Source organism: Octodon degus, unplaced genomic scaffold (genome assembly GCF_000260255.1).
Source record: "Octodon degus isolate 3935 unplaced genomic scaffold, OctDeg1.0 scaffold00153, whole genome shotgun sequence".
In the NCBI taxonomy this organism is placed as follows: Eukaryota; Metazoa; Chordata; class Mammalia; order Rodentia; family Octodontidae; genus Octodon; species Octodon degus.
The window spans coordinates 703,041-721,818 of NW_004524729.1; the positions used below are offsets into that span (position 1 = coordinate 703,041).

The window sequence follows — 18,778 nt, forward strand, 5'->3', positions numbered from 1 at the left end:
TGTGTGTGTGTGTGTTTAAAGTAGCTGGAGACGTCACAGTGCGAAGGCCCTGGACTCAGTCCCCAGTACTGCCAAATAAATATCAATATACATAAATAAGCCACATCATCTATGTGAGGAATGATCTGTTTGTGTCTTGAAATGGCTTCTACAGTTTTTTTTTACACTCAGTAATAGAGCATTTGCCTGGCATGAGTAAGGTCCTAAGTTCAATCTTCACTACAAATAAATAAATAAAAAGCAGTCCTTGCCTTCTACTTCATCTAGCTCCCAAACTCTTGGGAGAGACAGCTGGTCAGCCATACTTCAGTGAGAGGCATAGGGAAAGGTGTAGACCATGTAGTCTCATGTACTCTGCTAGCTATGCAGCAGGGCATTTGGTGGGAAGGGAAGGCAAAAATCACAGCTGGGTTTTGAAGAATGAGCAGGAGTTTAGCAGGCCACAATGGGGAAAAAGAGCAGAGACTACAAGGATCATGAGAAGCACATTAGGAGAGAGAAATGTACCAAGTTCAGGAAACAGAAGCCAACCCAAAGGTTTGGGATTTCACTGTGATGGCAACCAAAAATGAGAGAAGAATTTCAATCCAATCAACTATTCAACCTCCCCTGCTGCTAATAAGGAAATGAACACTTATAGGACAGCCATGGAAACCACACTTCCAACTTGGTAGGAGACATAAAACAAAATGCTAAACCAAATCTACTTAACCTTCAGTAATAAAAAGCACAAGCCAAAGACTTCTAACGCGCTTCCCTTCTCTGTGTCTCAGTGTCCTTGTCCGTGCAATGGACCGTCACCTCTGCATAGGCCCACTGTGGGTGACACCAGAGGCACCCAGGAGAGAGCAGTGCAGGCTGTGTAAGGCACCGCAGCACTAGCTGAGGTTGCCCACCTTCAGTAAGCTGCCTGACTGCATGGAACAGACATGGGGCCTGCTCAGAGCCACTCTGTGACTGACTGGAAGAAAGACCAGAGCCACATTCCCAGCCTGACACCAGGAATGAGGAACAGCCCCTCCCACCTCTGTGGCCACAGCCACGTCCCCTGCCTAAGTGCCACCTCACCCACCTGAGCACAGAAGGCTCATTGTCCCTCACTTCTCAGTCCTGGCAGGCCTCCACTGTCACTCTGGAAATGAGACACTGCCCAGGACCCACCATCGGGAACCCACAAAGCCTCTGTGCCCAGGACACTATCTTGCCATGAAGAAGGAGACCTCAGGTATCAAAGTGGACAGCACCCAGACTGTCCCATCTGCCACGCAGTGACAGTGACCCTTCTACAGGGGGCAAAGACACACATGTAAATAAACAGAAAGCCAGGCTGCACGAAGCACCAGAGAACAATAAGCATTCACAAAAAGGAGATCTGTGTGCCAAGAACCACAATTCCCAGATCTTTGGATTTCACTGATTAGAAAATTTTCCCCCATATATGGCAGACTTTTCAGCAAAAAGTGCTGAAATGGTTGGCTATCCCACAGGTGAAAAAATAAATTTCATTCCATACAAAAAGTAACAAGCTGGGTGGGCACAATGGCACAAACCTATAATCTCACACTCTGGAAGCTGAGGCAGGAAGATCACAAATCCAAGCCCAGCCGGGGGAACTTAGCAAGAGTTTGTCTTAAAATTAAAAGTTAAAGAGAGAAGGGGTGGCACTGGGGGGGGGGAGCTGTAGCTCAGTGTGAAGGCTGGTATCAAAGCTTAGAGTCTTTATCTTTCTTCCTCTCTCCTTTCTCCTCCCTCCTTCCATTTTTCCCATGCTGAGAATCAAACCTAATCACAGGTCACAGATATTCTCTGTCTCTCCTAGATGTCTTATGGTTTTGAGCTTTACATTTAGGTCTGTGACTCATTTTAGATTACTTTTTTTTGTACTGAAGATTGAACCCAGAGCCTTCACAGTACATAGTGCTTGAGCCCATTTACATAAAATTCTAGGAAATGCAAATCAACCTGGAGCTGCAGGAAGCAGAGCAGTGTTGGCTTAGAGGAGACAGGAGGAAAGAGAACTACAGAGTGTTCCTGTGTCAATGGGACAACACTCAGCCAGCAAGCTCGTACTTGTAGGGATGGCAACGGGGTCTGTGCAGGTTAAATCTTATCTAAAACTAAATATGTGTGTGTGTGTGTGTGTGTGTGTGTGGTATTAGGAATTTGCCTCTGGGCGTTCACACTGAGCTGCATCACTAGCCCTTTTTAATTTTCACTTATTTTGAGACAGGGTCTGGCTAAATGGTTAAGTTACCCAAGCTTGGCTTATACTTGCGATCCTCCTGCCTCAGCTTCCCAGACTACATGGAAGGGTGGCAAGTATCACCATGTTCGGCATCAAATTGTAAAACTTTATTCCTTTTTAAAAATTATTTTTTAGTGCCAGCAATCTAATGCAGGGGCCTGCACATGCCAGCCAGGCGCTGCACAGCTTAACTATATCTTTGGCCCAAAATGCACACTTTAAATGTGGGCAACTTATAGTATGTTCATCTTAACTCAGCATGTATTTGAAATTTGGTGGAAGAATACCATAAGGCTGCTAAATTTTTATTTGTCAAATAAAATACTCCTCAAAAACCTGTAAACTCAGCCAGTGAGATAGCTCAGAGGACTAAGCACCTGCTTAGGCAAGTGTAGGGACCAGGGTTCAATCCTTGGCACCACCGGCTGCACCAGCCCCGCCCCCAGGTACACAGAGCCAGCAACCAAGTTTGGGCATGGTGACACATTCCTGTAATCCCAGCACTTGGGACACTGAAAATAGTAAGACCACTATAAATCCAAGCTGCCTAGTGAGACCCTACATAAAAAAAAAAAAAAAAAAACCTATAATCCAAGCATTCAGGAGGCTGAGGCAGGAAGATCACTGTGAGTGTGGGGCCAGCCTGGGCTACATAGTGAGATCTCAGTGGTACAGTAGTTGCCTGGCATCCCCAAGATCTGAGGTTTGATTCCCAGCATGGCGAAAAGACAGGGACAAAGAAAGGGAAGGAGAAAGAGGAGAGGGGGAGAAAGAAGGAGAAAGGGAGAAGGGGAGTGAAAAGGAGAGAAACTATCAGCAATACTAAAAAGATATTTTAAAACAGAAGTGATGGGGCTGGAGAGATGGCTCAGTGGTCTAAAGCACCTACTTGAAACAAGCTTGGCAAAACACAGGGACCGCGGTTCGATCCCCAGCACCACATGCCAGCCAGACCCACCCCCTGGGGGGCTGAGCTGGCCACACACACACACAATAAATAAATGTAATAAATAAAAATAAATAAATATTTAAAAAAAAAAACAAACAGAAATGATGATCACAATCTTCTACTAAAAAAGAGTCCTTCCCAAGACACACGGAAGACTGCTGTCTTTATCTTCCCACATGGGTCAGAACAGGCTCTGGCTACTTTCTGTGATCCCTGGCAGAAGGGCAGCAGTGGAGGCAAGGCCCTCCCAGGGTGTCTCCTTCCTGATGCCGGCAGTCCCTCTAGAGAAGCACAGCCCTGCCCACTGGGGGCCACGACTCCTTCCTGGGGACAAGCACTCACAGGAATGCCACTCTCCACTGCTTTTCTGCAACACCTCACCCCGTGCCAATGCAACTCTGGTCTGTACTAGGCACAGTTCCAGATGCCAGTGCTGGCTCCTTGCTGGCATTCATTCAGGCCAAAGTCCACTGAGCTGAAGTAGAAATAACACAACTCTAAAGAAGACCAGGAGAGGTAGGCTGGAATCCTTTTGATATTCTGCCAGATGGCTGACAAAATCCAAAGAACACCAGCAGGCAAACCCTAGAGAGAAACTAGGGAAAGTGGTCCGTGCCCAGCAGAAATCCTCATGAGCTCTGGTTTAGATCCCCTTGTTCCCCAAGCCTCATGGTCAGAGGTGGGACCTGGGGAGGTGTCTGGATACTGGGGTGTGCGGCTCACCAGGGGAGTGGATTTGCCCACAAGTGAGTCTAGAGCTCCTTGTGAGGTTGGGAGGGGAAGCCTGGGGGAAGGGGAGGTCCCGGGGGCGTGGCCTGCAAAGGTCTGTCTCTGCTCTTCCCCTACCCTCTCTGCTTCCTGGCAGCCACTCTAGGAACTGTCTCTCCCCTACCATGCCCTGTTGCCAAGCCTAAGTCTCCCGACTTGGAGCCAGTCAACTATGAGCTGAAACTTCTGCAAACTGTGAAGCAAAATAAACTTTCCCTTCCTTTAACTTTTGAAGGTCAGAGTGAAGCGCCCCTGCACAGCCCTCTGGACACCCTGCACAGCCACAGCCACAGCAAGCATATCCCTGTGGCTCAGGGACCCCCCAGCCCAGCCCAGCCCACCCTCACTGTCCACCTGCCTGGACGTGTGACCTTGCCTCCTGCCACATTAGACTGCCCCGACTCTCCTGAAGGACTCCACTCGGACCAACCCATTGGCAAAGGGGCCCTGTGCCCTTTCCCAACCAGCTGCTCTGGGCCCCAAAAGGAGAAGAATGGCTGGGCAGACACTGCAACAGTTAATTAACACTGCATGGAGCACAGCCTCTACCAAGTGGGCGGTACAGAAATGTAACCCTTGAGGGGCTTTTGAAGCTATAGTTCTGGCTGAGCACCCGCCAGAAGCCTTAGGAGGAGGCAAGCGCTACAAAGTGATAAAATGTAAACATTTAAAGAACTCACAACTGCCATGCCAAGAGGATGGCAGCTTGCAAACTTCCAGTAGAATCAGGGCTGTTATGTCAGGGGCTAAATCAAGATCCCAAATGCTGTCTGGTTCTATCCTTCAGCAAGGAGGACTTTTCAGAAAGCTTGTGTCCAGTGGGCAGCGCCTTCAAAGTCATGACAAGAAAACCAGTGTGCATACTGATTTTTCAGCCTAGAACCAAGTAATACTGCATTTCAAATGTCATTCCCGAGGCAATTATTCGAGACGGAGAAGGAATGATGCAATTTTGCAAACAGTAAACCAGCACATTTGGTAACTTCAAGGTATTGATGATGTCCACCGTGAAGCTTTTCCTACCTATGCCTCCCTCTGTGAGCAAAGCGGTCTCATGTGATGGTCACAGAAAAGATCAAACTTCTGCCGGGTGTGGTAGTGCACATGTGTAATCCTCAGCGGAAGCTAAATCAGAAGAACAGCCAGGACTGCCAGGCCAGCCTGGGCTCCATCATGAATTCAAGGCCAGACTGAACTACACACTGAGAGCCTGTCTCAAAAACAAAGAAAAAAAGCAAGATTAAAACTGTTGACTGCAGCAGGGGCCAGGGAGATGGCTCAGTGGAATAAGCACTTCCCTGGCAAGTGCAAGGGCCTGAGTTCGATCCCTGGTTCTGCCAAAAAAACCCAAAAAACAAAAAACCAAAAACCTGTTGACTGCAAAGAAGTTTAGAGATGTCTCAGGATAAAACAGAAATGTGTCATATCTGCCAGCACTTCTGACAGTGTCCTCAGGCTTGGCTCCTGAGATCTCACACTCACAATGCACACTAGTCACAAGCAGGTGCCACACTCCTAGCTATGAGGCTCCATTTCACTCTCTAAGCCTAGCTTTCTTACCTAAAACAAAACTACTGAGGTTGAGTATGATTAGGCAGGAAGAGGAGGCCACCTGGCACAAATCAGCCTCAACAAATACTAAATTAAAAAGAGCCTTCTGAGGGTGCTAGTGAAGTCAAAATGCACAGTCAGGCGGTGACAGCTGGAGGGGGCTGGGAGGCAGAGCAGGGCGCGAGGCCTGGCCCCTGCAGTCTGCTGAGCACAGCTGCCCTCTCCCCTGCACCAGGGAGTTAATCACACTCTGCCCCCATCACACACACACCCCTCTAATGTGAGGTCCTGGTCTATTTTTTCTTTTCCTCCAGTAATTCCAAGTCTTCGAACCACAGCAAGCACGTGGCACATAGTCAAACATTACTTGAATAAATTTTTATGGGCTCATCAGAATTGCATGCAAAAATGGCTGAGTCATTTCTGGGGAGACATGTAGCAGAAATCCTCAGAGCCCCTCCATGTAGGAATAGTTGTTGTCCCAGGGAGCCTCAGGTGCCCTCCTGGTTGATCTGAGTCCGCTCCTAGGCCACACCACAGCTCTCTCGCACTGGGGCCTGTGTCTAGCCAACATGCCCTGACCTGAGAGGCGTGTGCTTGCCAGAGGGCATATACCAAACACAGGGCAGGAAAAGGACAACAGTATACTTCTCCTGGCCACTCCCATGCACACCACCCCATCTACCACCCCCACCCCCACCACCCTGCACAGAAAAGAATCTTTTTTTAAGATTGACAAGGTCTCTAGATGATATTCCTTTCTCATTTGATGACTTAGGAAATCAAGATGACAAAAGGCCATCGTAAATTCAAGTTCTAAAATGAACTGGTATTTAATCATAATCACATCACTCATGTACAGCAACATATAATCATTGTGGATGGGTGGGTAGACTCATTAAAAAGTCCATCTACAAACTAGGCCTGCTAGAGCATCTGGTGTCTCTGCAGTCACTCCTGGACCTTTTGAGGAGCAGGGCCACTAAGGGACACCACTGCACACAGCAAGAAGCTGTGTGCTCCACCAAGTCAGGCAGCTGAAGACCTACAGGCTCAGAGAGCTGTGTGCCTCTGTGGCCAGTGCGGGGTGGATGCTCGCTCATCCAGTGCACACAAGTGTGTGATCATTCCCAAGTTCTAAAGGAGAGGTAGGTCCCACAGGGGCCACAGAGCTGGGCTAAGCCCGGGGATCCTGGCTATAGAGCTCTTCTCTGTGGGCACTATGCCCAACCTCGGCAGAGCTGCATCTCTTTCCCACTGGTAGAAAAAGGGCCCCTCCAGCAGGAAAAGCAACCAGTCCCAGGGCCCCAAAAGTGAGATTCCCCCTGCAACACAGGAGCCTTTCTTATTTTGGCAGTCTCTGTGGAGCCAGGCAGCCCAGGCAGTTCTCTCCCAGAAGGCAATGCTCCCTGCCCATGCCAGCGTTGCCTGAAATTTCCAGCCAGCCCCTGCAGAACTACACAGTGAACATTAAGTTTTAGGGCAGCAGGGATGTTATGCACACCCCTTACTAATCAGAAAAAACACTCTATCTCAGACTACTTCTAAATGCCATAAACCTGCAAGTTCCCGACAGAAGTAGCAAACAGAGAAGCACAAGTCCAAAACAGGAATTCTGGAAATGAGCACAAACACGAAGCAACTTCAAGGAAGGTGGCTGGTCAGAGCTTTCACGGGATGTGATGAGGCAGCCACCTCGCATCCCCACCCCAGTCAGCAACTTCAGAGCAAGGAAGAAAGAAATGCAAAAGGAAACAAAAGTCGCATCCAGATAGAATGACAGAGTAAATGTGGAACTCTGTACCAACCAACTCACTTAGTCTTCAGCAGCGGCAGCATGGTATAGGGCTCCAGCAATCTAGGAACCAGGTTGCCCATAACTTTCAGTAATCAGACCCCACTCCTACCCACTGCAAGGCCCAGTCTCTGTGGGACACTGGGCTAGGGACCAGTTCTAGGTCTGAGAAGCAGAAGAAACTAGAAAGGGCAGTGCCAGGAGCTCCTGCACCAGCCCAGAACACAGCCTGGGCCAAGGAAGGGCCCCAGGGTTAGCTCCAGCTGGTACCATGCCACACAGCCCAGTTGGGGCAGCTGAGCAGGGAAGTTTGGGGAGGGCAAAAGGAAGCCAAGCGCCTGTGCCCCTGGCCTCAGTCTGCCTGATCAGTGATCAGCATGGCTGAGAAGCTCTGAGGATGACCTGGGCTCCCATCCAGCCTCTACCAGAGCCTTCACCATACACAGCAAAGCTCAGGCAGTTGCCAAGGCAACAACAACCTAGCCATGTTTAGGCATGGTAGAAACCAGAACAAAGTACAATTTCCATACTTGTGATTTTAAAAAAAAAAAAAAAAAAAAAAAAAAGCAGACTTCCAAGCACAAAGCCAAGCATTACTCCAAAAAGTGGTCTTATTGATAGGATAAACAGGGGTGGGGAAGAGAATCCAGAAGCTCACAGTGCCTCCAGAGCCAAAGCAGTCAGCCTAGCCCTGAAGCACAGGCCATGAAAACATGCTTGTGCTCCAGAACAAAACACTTCTGCTTCTGTGCTGCTGGTGACTGCTTCCTTAGGACTATGTAAAGTCCTCGCTTTGCTTGTGAACGTCAGATGCTCTTAACAGGGATAAAAGGAAAAGACAAGAAAAGCAAGTTTTGCCCACAGTAAGATCAGATAATTAAAGAAGAAACGGCCCCTGGTGGAGGTGAGGAGACCTGGGGGGGACAGAGTGGGAGTCCTAGGAGGGAACATGAATGAGAAGCGGGGAGCTGGTCTGAGCACAGCTCCCCACCTGGAGCCCTCTGCATCCTCACTAAGCACCTTGTCCTCTGAAGACCAGGAGGATACACAACCAGGGAAGTGGGGCTCTGCTCACTCTGGTGGTGAATACCTAAAAGACAGCAGAACAAAAGGTTGAAAGGGGAGTCAACCCACGGAAAGGGGAGGCCGTAGTGGACTCCTGAACAGAAATTCAAGCCTATCTTGGGCATCTTAGGAAGACCCTTAGATGCCCAAGATAGGCTTGTCCCTAATAAGGATGGGGACATAGCTCAGTGTGTCCTGAATTCAATCCCCAATATTTAAATAATAATAAAAATAATAATAATAATAATAAAGCTGGGCAAGGTGGCTTTCTTGACACATCCATGACAGCAGCATCCAGAAGCTACAGAGGCAAAGGCCAAAAGATCAAGTCCTGGTTTCTAAGTAATACCAGTGGAGATAGCGGTATATAGTCTTTCCAGTGTGCTCACTGGGAATGTGGAAGAGCAGCACAAGAGTTCCATGACCTGTTTTAGTTCAGAAGAGAAGGGCTAGGGACCAGGGAGATGGCTCAGTAGAATAAGCACTTCCCTGGCAAGCGCAAGGACCTGAGTTCAATCCTCAGTTGGGGGGGGGGGTTGAAGAGAAGGGCTGATGAAAGACTCCCAACCGTGGGAAGGTTGAACATCAGTTTTGGTAAGCAGGCATTCCTTTCTCTTTCTTAGTGCAGGGGGTTGGATCCAGGACCTTATACTTGGTAGACAAACTCTACCACCAAGTTACACCCCCAGCTCTGTTAGGGACTTTCTATCATGAAAGCCTCCAATTCAAATGAAATGATATTCAGGAACTTAGGAAGGAAATATGACTCATTTAAGAAACCCTTACAAAAAAGTTTCTTATCTCACGTATTTAGAAGTTCAAAGGCCAAGGCCCCTTAAAGAGAAAGAATTCCCTCTTTTCCAAAAAATATCAGAGAAATAGACTCATAAGAGCAGGCTTTCAAAACACTTGAAAGATGCATAAACCCTTTCATCCAAGATATCTATCCCTGGGAATTTATTCTCAGGAACTAGTGACGCATATGAAAAAAGACAAATGAAATTACATGTAAACTGCAAATTCATCTACATTGGTAAAAACGTGGAAATAACCTAAAATATCCACCATCGGAGAATGATTTAATCTCATTACAATAGGATAGTGCAGTTGCTGAAATCTTTTGAGGGCTGGGGTGTATGCAGCTAAGGGGGAGAATCTGTGCCTAACATCTACAGGGCACTCGGTCTGATGCTCAGCACTGAACACCAAACTGAAAAAGCTCTTTAAAGACGATGTGAATAGAGGGGAAGCCTTCCAGTATGCAGCACAGGCCTAGCTTTTACACGAGCTATACAGAAAGGGGAAACAGAGAAGACCTACTCAGTGAGTGCATATAGTGCATATAGTATGGAAAAGGGCGGGGCCATGGAAAATAGAGACAAATGTCTCCGTGCATCCTTAATTTGAGGAATGCAAATGTAACAATGTTGATTAATAAAAAGAAGAGAGCCACCTGAAGCCAGCGCAGCCCTCATGTCCTCTCCCCAGTTTACAACCTGGATGACACTTGGACTAAGCCTATAATCTCCTGACCAGTATCTTCCTCTTGCACAAGGCACTGCTGAGGCATGCCTGTAATCCCAGCACTCAGGAGGCTGAGGCAAGAGGATCACTGTGGGTCTGAGACTCTGTTTCTTAAAAAAAAGCAAGCTCTGCTACCAGGGTAGCTGCTGTCAGGTACTGTTTATGTCACCCACTTGAAGATAAAAAAAAAAAAAAAAAAAAAAAAAAAGCATGTGTGAGGTAAACTACAAAGAATTCTGTACCTAGAAAACACTATTTTTTTATATTGTTCTTTCAATTTTTTTAAAATATTTGAGAGTCACTTATAGGCACAAAAACATGCATCTGCTCTAGTTACCTGTGTAAAAGGTCTTCATTTGGCACCATGACATCAACAAAATGAGAACATCTTTCACAGTTTTACAAAGTACAGGGTAAAGCAAACAATACAGAAATGCAATTTCTCTTTCAACACACAACACAGGACATATTTTCTTTTCTTTTTTTTTTTTTTTTTCTTGGCAGTACCAGGGATTGAACTCAGGACCCTGCACTTGCCAGGCAGGTGCTTATTCTACTGAGCTATCTCCCCAGCTAGGACACATTTTCGAACACTACTGTGGAAGCTAAGGCAATGGGGCTTCTGGAATTCTGGGTAGACCACATTGTCCTCCACCCTGCCCCAAGTGGGAGCACACGGGTCCCTAAGACACCATGACCACACAGCAGCCCTTCCTTTTTTGTCCTTATTCCCTGCTACCCACCTTACTGCAGACTTTCAGGTCAGCTCAGCTACGTTACTGGCAGGTATGGATCCTACCTTCAAGTAAAAAGCAGCAAAATTTACCTCATTTCTGTTTGGGGGACAGCTCTGTTAAAGATCATTTTCACATTCAATAACAAGGACCTCCGAGAGTAGTTTTTGAAGACAGCAAGGCAATAAGCGACATGAGCAAGGACTTGTGTCACTACCGACTCTGATGGTGACATGTGATGCCCACTCGCTCTCACCGAGCTTTGCTTACTCACATGTGGACCTCTGCTATCTTGTTCAAGCATTCAGGGAACAGGGTTGTGAAGTTTCTTGTCACATCTCTCAGAGAATCCGTGGATACAGGAAAGCTATTTCAGACTATGTGTCCTCTCACCACTGACCCCAACCCCACTCGGGTCAGCCTCCTGCTCTGATGACACAGTTGCTGCTGTAGTCACTGGTCAATGAAAACGCTGTCCTGTTCCAACTCTGCAGTTTCTCTGAAGACCACGATTTGCAACAGTATGCTCAGCTGGCAACATAACTTGGTGCAACTACAGTTTGAGGATCACTTTATAATAAACTTTCAATGAATTCAACAGGAAAGTTCCAAAAGCTCGCCACAGTGAACTCCATTCACCAGAGGCCACTGAAGTCCCCACAGATCCCAGCCTGGGGCACAGTGGCTCAGGACGGGCTCAGGGAGACTTTGGGGCCTGCCACTGACCCCTCCAGTTCAGTTTCCCCTCTGATTCACGGAGAAAGAAGCAAACCAACAGTGGGAAGTTCATGGTAAACTGCAAATGCCTAGACAACTAGCTCATTTTTATACATACTCATTTTAAAGTCAAGTTAAAGCTTAAATATTAATTCAAAAGTAAAATGGCAGTGCTACAATTTGGAAAACAAGGAAAAATTTTCCATAATCCCACAGCCTTGACTATCACAGTTGCACATAATTTGAGCAGTTATTTCACAGCTGTGTTCGGAGTACACAGCTCATTCGCCTTCGCCCGCCCCTCTGGTTTTCACAGCCTTTGTCTGAGCAGTCATTACCATCCCATTCGGTCCTGCCGGCTCGGATCACAGCCTACCCTTCCACCTCAGGGTCAGACTTCCTCCCAGCTGGCATTCAGTGTTCAGGCCCCAGAGCACACCGTGAGGCAAGGCCTTAGCATGGCGGGGCCACCCTCCAATCAAGAGGAGATGCACCAACCTCAGCTCTCCGAAGAAGAGGGCAGAGCCCAGCACGCGTGGGAAGGCGTGGCAGAGAGCAAAGGCCCCTGAGTGCTGAGATAAGCCTACTCCACACTGGGCCTGGGGTTGCACCCACATCAGTGGCCCCAAGTCACTGAGAAAAGTCCTAACAGTTAAATACACTCTGGCTGAACAAAGAACAAAGTTTGGAAGAATTTTTAATAGAAGTGGATAAAATAAAATCAATATGGGTACTTTAAAGGTTTATTTTGCATAGTTTGCAAAGCATTTATAGAGACATTGCTCTTTGAGTGATACCAAAATTACTAAATAAGTGCTATAGGTGAACCACAATTCTGTGCTCTAGGGGTCTGTTACTCCAGCCCGACCACAAGCCAAAGAGGAAGAGGGGTGGCAGCATCCTGGTGCACTGGACTGAATGCGCCACCCACCCCAATTCCTATGTTCAAAACCAAGCCCTCAGTCTGTGATCTCAGCACGCAGGAGGCTGAGACAGGAGGACTGCTTAGTATTGAGAGTTTAAAGCCAACCTAGACTACACAGTGAGTTGAAGTTCAGACTGAACTACACAGTGAAATTCTGTCTCCACCAAAATAAACAAACAAACAAACAAGCCATCAATGTAATGTATCAGTGGGTGGGACCTTTGGGGATTAAGCAGGTCAGAATAGTGGCACCCACTTGAATGGATTAAAGCCCTTAATAAGATCTCTTTCCACCATGTGGCTGTCTACACTCAAAAGAAAAGCCAATTATGCTGACACCTGATGCCAGACTTACGGACTTCAGAAATGCAAGAGATAAATTTCTGTTTATTTTTTTTTCAAAGTTTTATTGATAAACAGCAATGAGTAAATTTCTGTTTATAAGTACATGTCACAGCAGCCCAAGCTGAGATCCTCAGGAAGGTTGACACGTCCAGCCAAGGAAGACACAGAGTCGGCTGGTAGCAGAGCTGGAACCCGAAGCCAGCGCTGTCCTGCTCCAAACCCATGTTTCCTCCTCTGATTCCTTGCTGCAATATTCCCCTTTTTCTACAGAAGCAGACAAAGGTACATCCTAACCTCATGCGCTTGAGAATAAACCAGATGAAAAGACAAGCAAAGTGCAGGCAGCTGCTGTGTTACCCACCAGCATCATAAATACAGGCAGAAATGGAGTCAAGACAAGGCCATGCCAACCCAGAAACCCGTCATTACACAGTTGAGCTACTGCTTCCTAGAAACTGTTGATGGCAATCTGTGAGCCTCCAAGGACACAGGGTGACCTCTGTGAAAGAAGCCACCAAGTCCCTGCTTCCACTGACCTTTTGCTTCTCTATCTTTTTCTATTGTTTAACATGGCATTGCCCCAGCTCTCCATGGAGCCCCCTCATCTAGAAGGCCCTGGAGCCCTGAGGATGGCGCAGGAGGCGGTTGTACCCCGAAGCCTGCCTACTGCCTTCCCTCCATGCATGGAGCCCCTGGCACACACAGCAGTCATGCTCAGGTTCCCGGTGACCCGCAGCTCTGCCCAGGGCTCTCCTTCTCATCCCTGCATCACTGTACCTCCTAGTAGATGCTCTCTGTAGCTTCTGGAGTGGCAGTCAGACTCACCACCCTTTGTCCCATATACCTCGTACCTGCTCCTATCTGGCACTGTCACAGAGGAAGTTTGTTTCTAGACCCACGTCTGACACTGAGCTGCTTCCACAGTACACAAGAGCCCCTTAATCTTTATTTATTTTTAATGAATTTAGGACAGCGTTTACAGGGTCTCACTACATAGAACAGACTCGTAGTGATTCTCCTGTTTCCAGCCTACCAAGAGCTGGGATTACAGGCAGGTGCCACCAGGCCTAGTCTCAATTGCTTGTGGTCTCAGCGTGCCCCGGGGGCAGGACCGTCACAGCAAGCCAAGAGGAGGAACCTCAGCCTGGCTGCTGCACTCTGCCTAAGCAGGTGCATTAAGTCTGCTGAGCTATTTGGCCCGCCCTAAGAACCCCTTAATCTTGGGTATCTGAAATGCATTTACTGGGAAATGGCATTGAATGCTGGTCAGCCCCTCTCTTGACAGACACTGGCACTAAGTGACGGGAGCACAGGGCTTTCTCCCACATGGGCCACAAATGAGCGACACCTACTGTGGGAGGGAAAAGAACCCTACCTGCATAATGAAAACATCTCATTCAGATGACTACATTAACCAGAAATAAGCCATCTAAATCTGTATGGCCTTACAGTTTCACTTACGTGCTTTCATATAAATGAGGTCTTTATTCAGCTGAGATGCTACTGTTAATGAACTGGAAAACAAAACAAAACAAAACTATAAAATGCTAGGAACCTGGGCAGAGAACCCCAGAAGCCAGTACTTGTTCAGCATGGTCACCAGCACAGTCCACACCCAAACTTCAAACCTACCCAGAGGTCCTGGGCCCCAGGAAGGGACCTCATGGTATCCCTGAGGACATTTGGACAGAACTTCAACGTCTGGAATTCTCACCCAACATTTATTTCATAACTTTTTCACATGCTAAGCAACTGAAAAAGTAATCATTTCAATGTACCCTTCAATAAACATTGCTGAAAATACCCAAGTTCTGGTTCAATCCCTGGCACCCCACACACTGAGTCGGCCCCATTCCCAGGACACTGAGCAGCCAGGCATCGTGGCCTGGATCTGTAATCCCAGTGCTGGGGAGGCTGAAAACTGGAAGATCACTGCAAGTTCAAGCTGCATAGTGAGACCATGCACATGCACACACACACACACACACACACTAAATAAATAAATAAACCAAGTTCTGTAAATTTGCCCCTATGAAAAATGTAGCAAGAAAATAAAAATAAGCTTTTCATAGACAGAAAGGTGTTTAAGGATCCAAGTTCCAACAGTAAAATACTTCTTCAGATGAGCAAATAGTTTCCTCTGCAAGTGACACATTCTGAGATATTTACTCCACCAAACATAACTCATAATGACAACCACCAAGGAAGCAAAACCTAATGGAAAAACCCCACGCTGGCAGCTCTGATCCTCGGCCAGAGAATGCAGGGTCCTACCAAAGTGGTGGCTGAGCTTAGTATCTCTTTCTTCATTAAAAAATAAGAAAGAAAGAAGGCATAGAGAGCTACCAATATTCAGGAATGATTTAGGTGCTTCTTGAAAACACTTTAGAAAGCATGTCCCCTACAATATATAAGTCACTATTATTATTAGCTCAAGATGACCAGGGAAATAGGATTACCGAATACTGGGGTAAGAGGCAGCTTAGCGTGGTGCTCCGCTCACCACCATATCACTGCAGCACAGAAGAGGCAGCGTAGGGATGAAGTGATCCAGCTCTTAACCAGGGCCCAGGCCCCTGATGCTGTCCATATGTATATTTCTGGGAAGGGGGGGGGTCACAGTTATCAGAATCTCAAAAGCTAAAGAACCTCTAAGCCCTTCATCTTACAGATATGAAGGCTGAGGCCCTAAGATCTGTGTCAATCACCCCAGGGTTAGTCCGACAAAGGCTGGACAGAGCCCAGGACTCCTTACCACCATACATTTCTTACTCTACTATCCCACATTCTAGGGGAAAACAAAACCACATAAATTTCATATAGGTAGGGAATTTTACACAAGCCACACACGCATAGTTTCTAAAGCTACAGCTAAGTTTCTACCCTTATTCATCCTAAGGTTCCTCATCAAGGTTTCTGATAAGTTGAAGTAGCACTGTATTCTCTGCTCTAGTCTCTAGTTCAATCCCTACACCAAGAAACATTTTCGTAAGACTAAAAAGGGAAATAAAATGGGCCTAGAATATAGCTAAATGGTAAACTCTTGCCTAGAATGTGCAAAGGTCTGATCCATAGTACTGCAAGAAGAAAACGAAAAGAAAAAGACTGTGCCAGGAAACAGAAAATAAAACTGTCTGGTACTCTTTTTCATTATGCAAAAAGATAAGCATGCAATCGTGTAGGCTAAACACAAATCAGTACATAAATTAAGAAAAGAAGGCCAACCATATAGCTCAGTGGATTAAAGTGCCTATTAGGCAGATGCAGGGATTGGGGTTCGATACCCAGCTGAGACAGTGACTGAAACTGGGCATGGTGGTGCACACCTGTGATCCTAGCACTTGGAAGGCTGAAAATAGGAGGATCATTACGAGTCCAATCTGTATAGTGAGACCCTGTACTAAATACATAAGGGGAAAAAAAGAAAAAAAGAAAAAGAAAGGAGATGGCACTCAGGAGGCTGAGGCATGAGAACTGCTGCAAGTCCTAGGCCAGCTGGAGCTACACAGTGAGTTCCAGGCCTTGGACCAGGACTACACAGTAAGACCTGGGGTGGGAGGGTGTCTTTTTGAAGTGTGATTTTAATCAAAATAACCAAAACTGGGGCCGAGGAGATAGCTCAGTAGAATAAAGTGCTTGCCTGGCAAGTGCAGGATCCTGAGTTCAATCGGTGGTACCACAAAAAAAAAAAAAAAAAAAAAAAAAAAAAACTAGGCCTCTCAGATGACGATTGTCCCAAGTAGGTACTTTGGAACTACACAGATGACAAAAACTTCACATTGTGCAGAATCCTTGGAGAATTCTCCTTTTAAAATGATATCCATAGGCGACAGTGTAACTACCTGAACACCAAAGGTCAGCAGGAATTCCTAGACAACCATCAGGACCCCCACTGAGATCTACCCAGGGCCAAGTCTCAGGCACTGGCTGACAGCATTTCCAGGTATGTGAAGGATTACTTTGGAGACCACAAAGAAAGGGCTCTACCTGTGGAATGCAAACTGACTTCATAACTAAACCATGGCTTCCCTGCCTACAGGTATGCAGCTGCAGTTCCAAACAACTGGAAAAAAAATTGGCAGCACTATCAATCACGTGGCACAATCATTACCTGCCCAATCTACAGGGTGGCCTCCAGGAAGCTGAAACACAATCAGATGGCAGATAAAGCAGGGCAGAGTCAACGGAGAGGAGGTTCAGAGGAGGATAACCAGAAAATACTTGATAAATGCCACTACAATCTCTCAAAACAAGTGCCATTATAGTTAGCAATATTAATTCAATCTTTTGATATTCTATAGTATCTTAGAATGATCCACTGATGACCTCTTCTGAAGGAGAAGCCAGCCCATCATGCCTTAACTCAGTCAGCACAAATAGCAGACAAGCAGCTCAAGGTTAAAGACAGACACCTCTGTTCCCACCCAGACATGCAGGGGCTGTCTGAGATCTGGATTGCGTGCCCGAGACCAAGGTAAAGCAACCCTTGGCTCACTGCAGCAGACTATGCTGCAACTACAGATGTTTCTACATATGCATGCCTTTAGATTAGTTAAATATCACCACCTCTTAACAATAGACTGAAAAAGTAATGAAGTTTCAGCTCCAAACAGCATGTGCCTAAGAACACTATTTTCATTCAAGAGCTGTTAGTCTCTAAAAACCTGTATAGAGAGAGCAGACCTAATCATTCATCCACTCCCCTGTGTTACTTTCCCAAGTAACAAATATCATCAGCCTAACGGCCCTGTCTTTAAAGCTTCAAAACTATTACTAAAAGAAAATCACAGAAGTTTGACTCTAGAATTAAGCTTAAACGCATACAGACCAAAGCTTTCCAGATGAAGCAAGAGAAATCCAAGCTGCAAAGCACCCACTCAATGTCTCTAAGGGGAGGCTGCAGGCGCGCTTGTGAATCAAGCAGAGTAAGAATGGGGACAGAAGAGGAGGACCGGCAGACTACACTGCCTACGGGGGATCCGAGTTAACTTGGCACAGTAGAGTAACTGAAAGGAACTAGGACGGAGGAAGCTCACATCTGCAACTCAGGTTTAAATTCTTTGAGTTGGTCTCTCACTTTAGGGCAGCCTGGGAGTGTTTGGTAAACAGTATAATGAGTAGCCCTGGAGACTCAACAGCCTACTTTCCTTCGTCGCAAAAAGCCAGGCGATCCGAGTAATGGAGACAAGGCAAGACCCAGAAACGGTGTGTACCCCCAGCCGCCCCCTGGCACCGAACTGGCATCCCTGGGGCGTGTCCACCTCCAAGGCTTCCCAGTGTGGGCCAACGAGACAGCCCATCTGGTTCCCCCAACTAACTAACTAACTCTGCCTGGAAACGAAACCAACCTGTGAGGGCGCCGAAACCCAATGCATCACTGAAATTCCGAGTTGTCTCACCTCCCGGGGTGAATGTGACCCTCGAGCCCCAGAGAAAAGAGGAGGGAGTTCTCCTTTCGGATTCAGTGAACTCGGGAAACTCGGGGAGCAGAGGGCACTGGCGCCTGCTCGGCTCCCAGCACCGAGTCGTGCTCCCGAGGAAGGGCTGGGTCCCCACCCTCCGCGGACTCGGGACAGGAGGGTGGGAGGGAGGTAAGGAAGGAAATGGAGGACGCGCTTCAAGGCGCCCACAGGGGCGCATCCGCGTGTCCCGCTCGGTCCCGGCCGCGCTTCCCAGCCCCGCGGACGCGCCGAAGTCGCCCGCCCCCCACTTCTGCCCAGCCCCCGGCGCTGCCGCGCCACTCCCGCCGTCTCGCCCGCCCGCTGCCGAGGGTACCCCACGCGCGCTCCGCCGCTCGCCGCGCCTGGGGCCGGACCCCGCGCCCCCTCCCAGAGACAGGAAGTTCCGCGCGGCGCGGCGCGGCCTGACAGACTTCGCCACTGGCGCGGCGGGCGGCCTGACAGGACGCGGGCCCCCGCCGCCGACCCGCTCCGCCGAGTCCGGACCTACTGCCCAATCCGCGCGCCCCTCACCTCGGCCACCGCGCGCCTTGCTCCGGCCGTGACGGCGTCACCTCTGGTCCGGCTCGCGCCTCGCTTCGGCCGCGCTGCCCAAGCCCTGCCCAGACCCGCCGCGGCCGCTTCTGCCGCCAGCTGCCACCGCGCCGCCCCCGCCGCGCCCGCTAGGCTCGCTCCATTGGCTGTTAGCCGTAGAGCCCCGC

At 48.0% G+C, this 18,778-nt stretch overlaps 1 protein-coding gene across 1 annotated transcript in view; it reads right to left on the reverse strand.

The window, feature by feature from the left end:
* Pacsin2 (protein kinase C and casein kinase substrate in neurons 2) overlaps positions 1-18,707 on the reverse strand; it is a 102,731-nt gene extending 84,024 nt beyond the window's left edge. Inside the window, exon 1 of the mRNA XM_004642382.2 lies at positions 18,591-18,707. The gene's annotated coding sequence lies outside the window, so the exon portion shown is untranslated. The remainder of the gene's footprint in view (positions 1-18,590) is intronic.
* Positions 18,708-18,778: the final 71 nt, after the last annotated feature.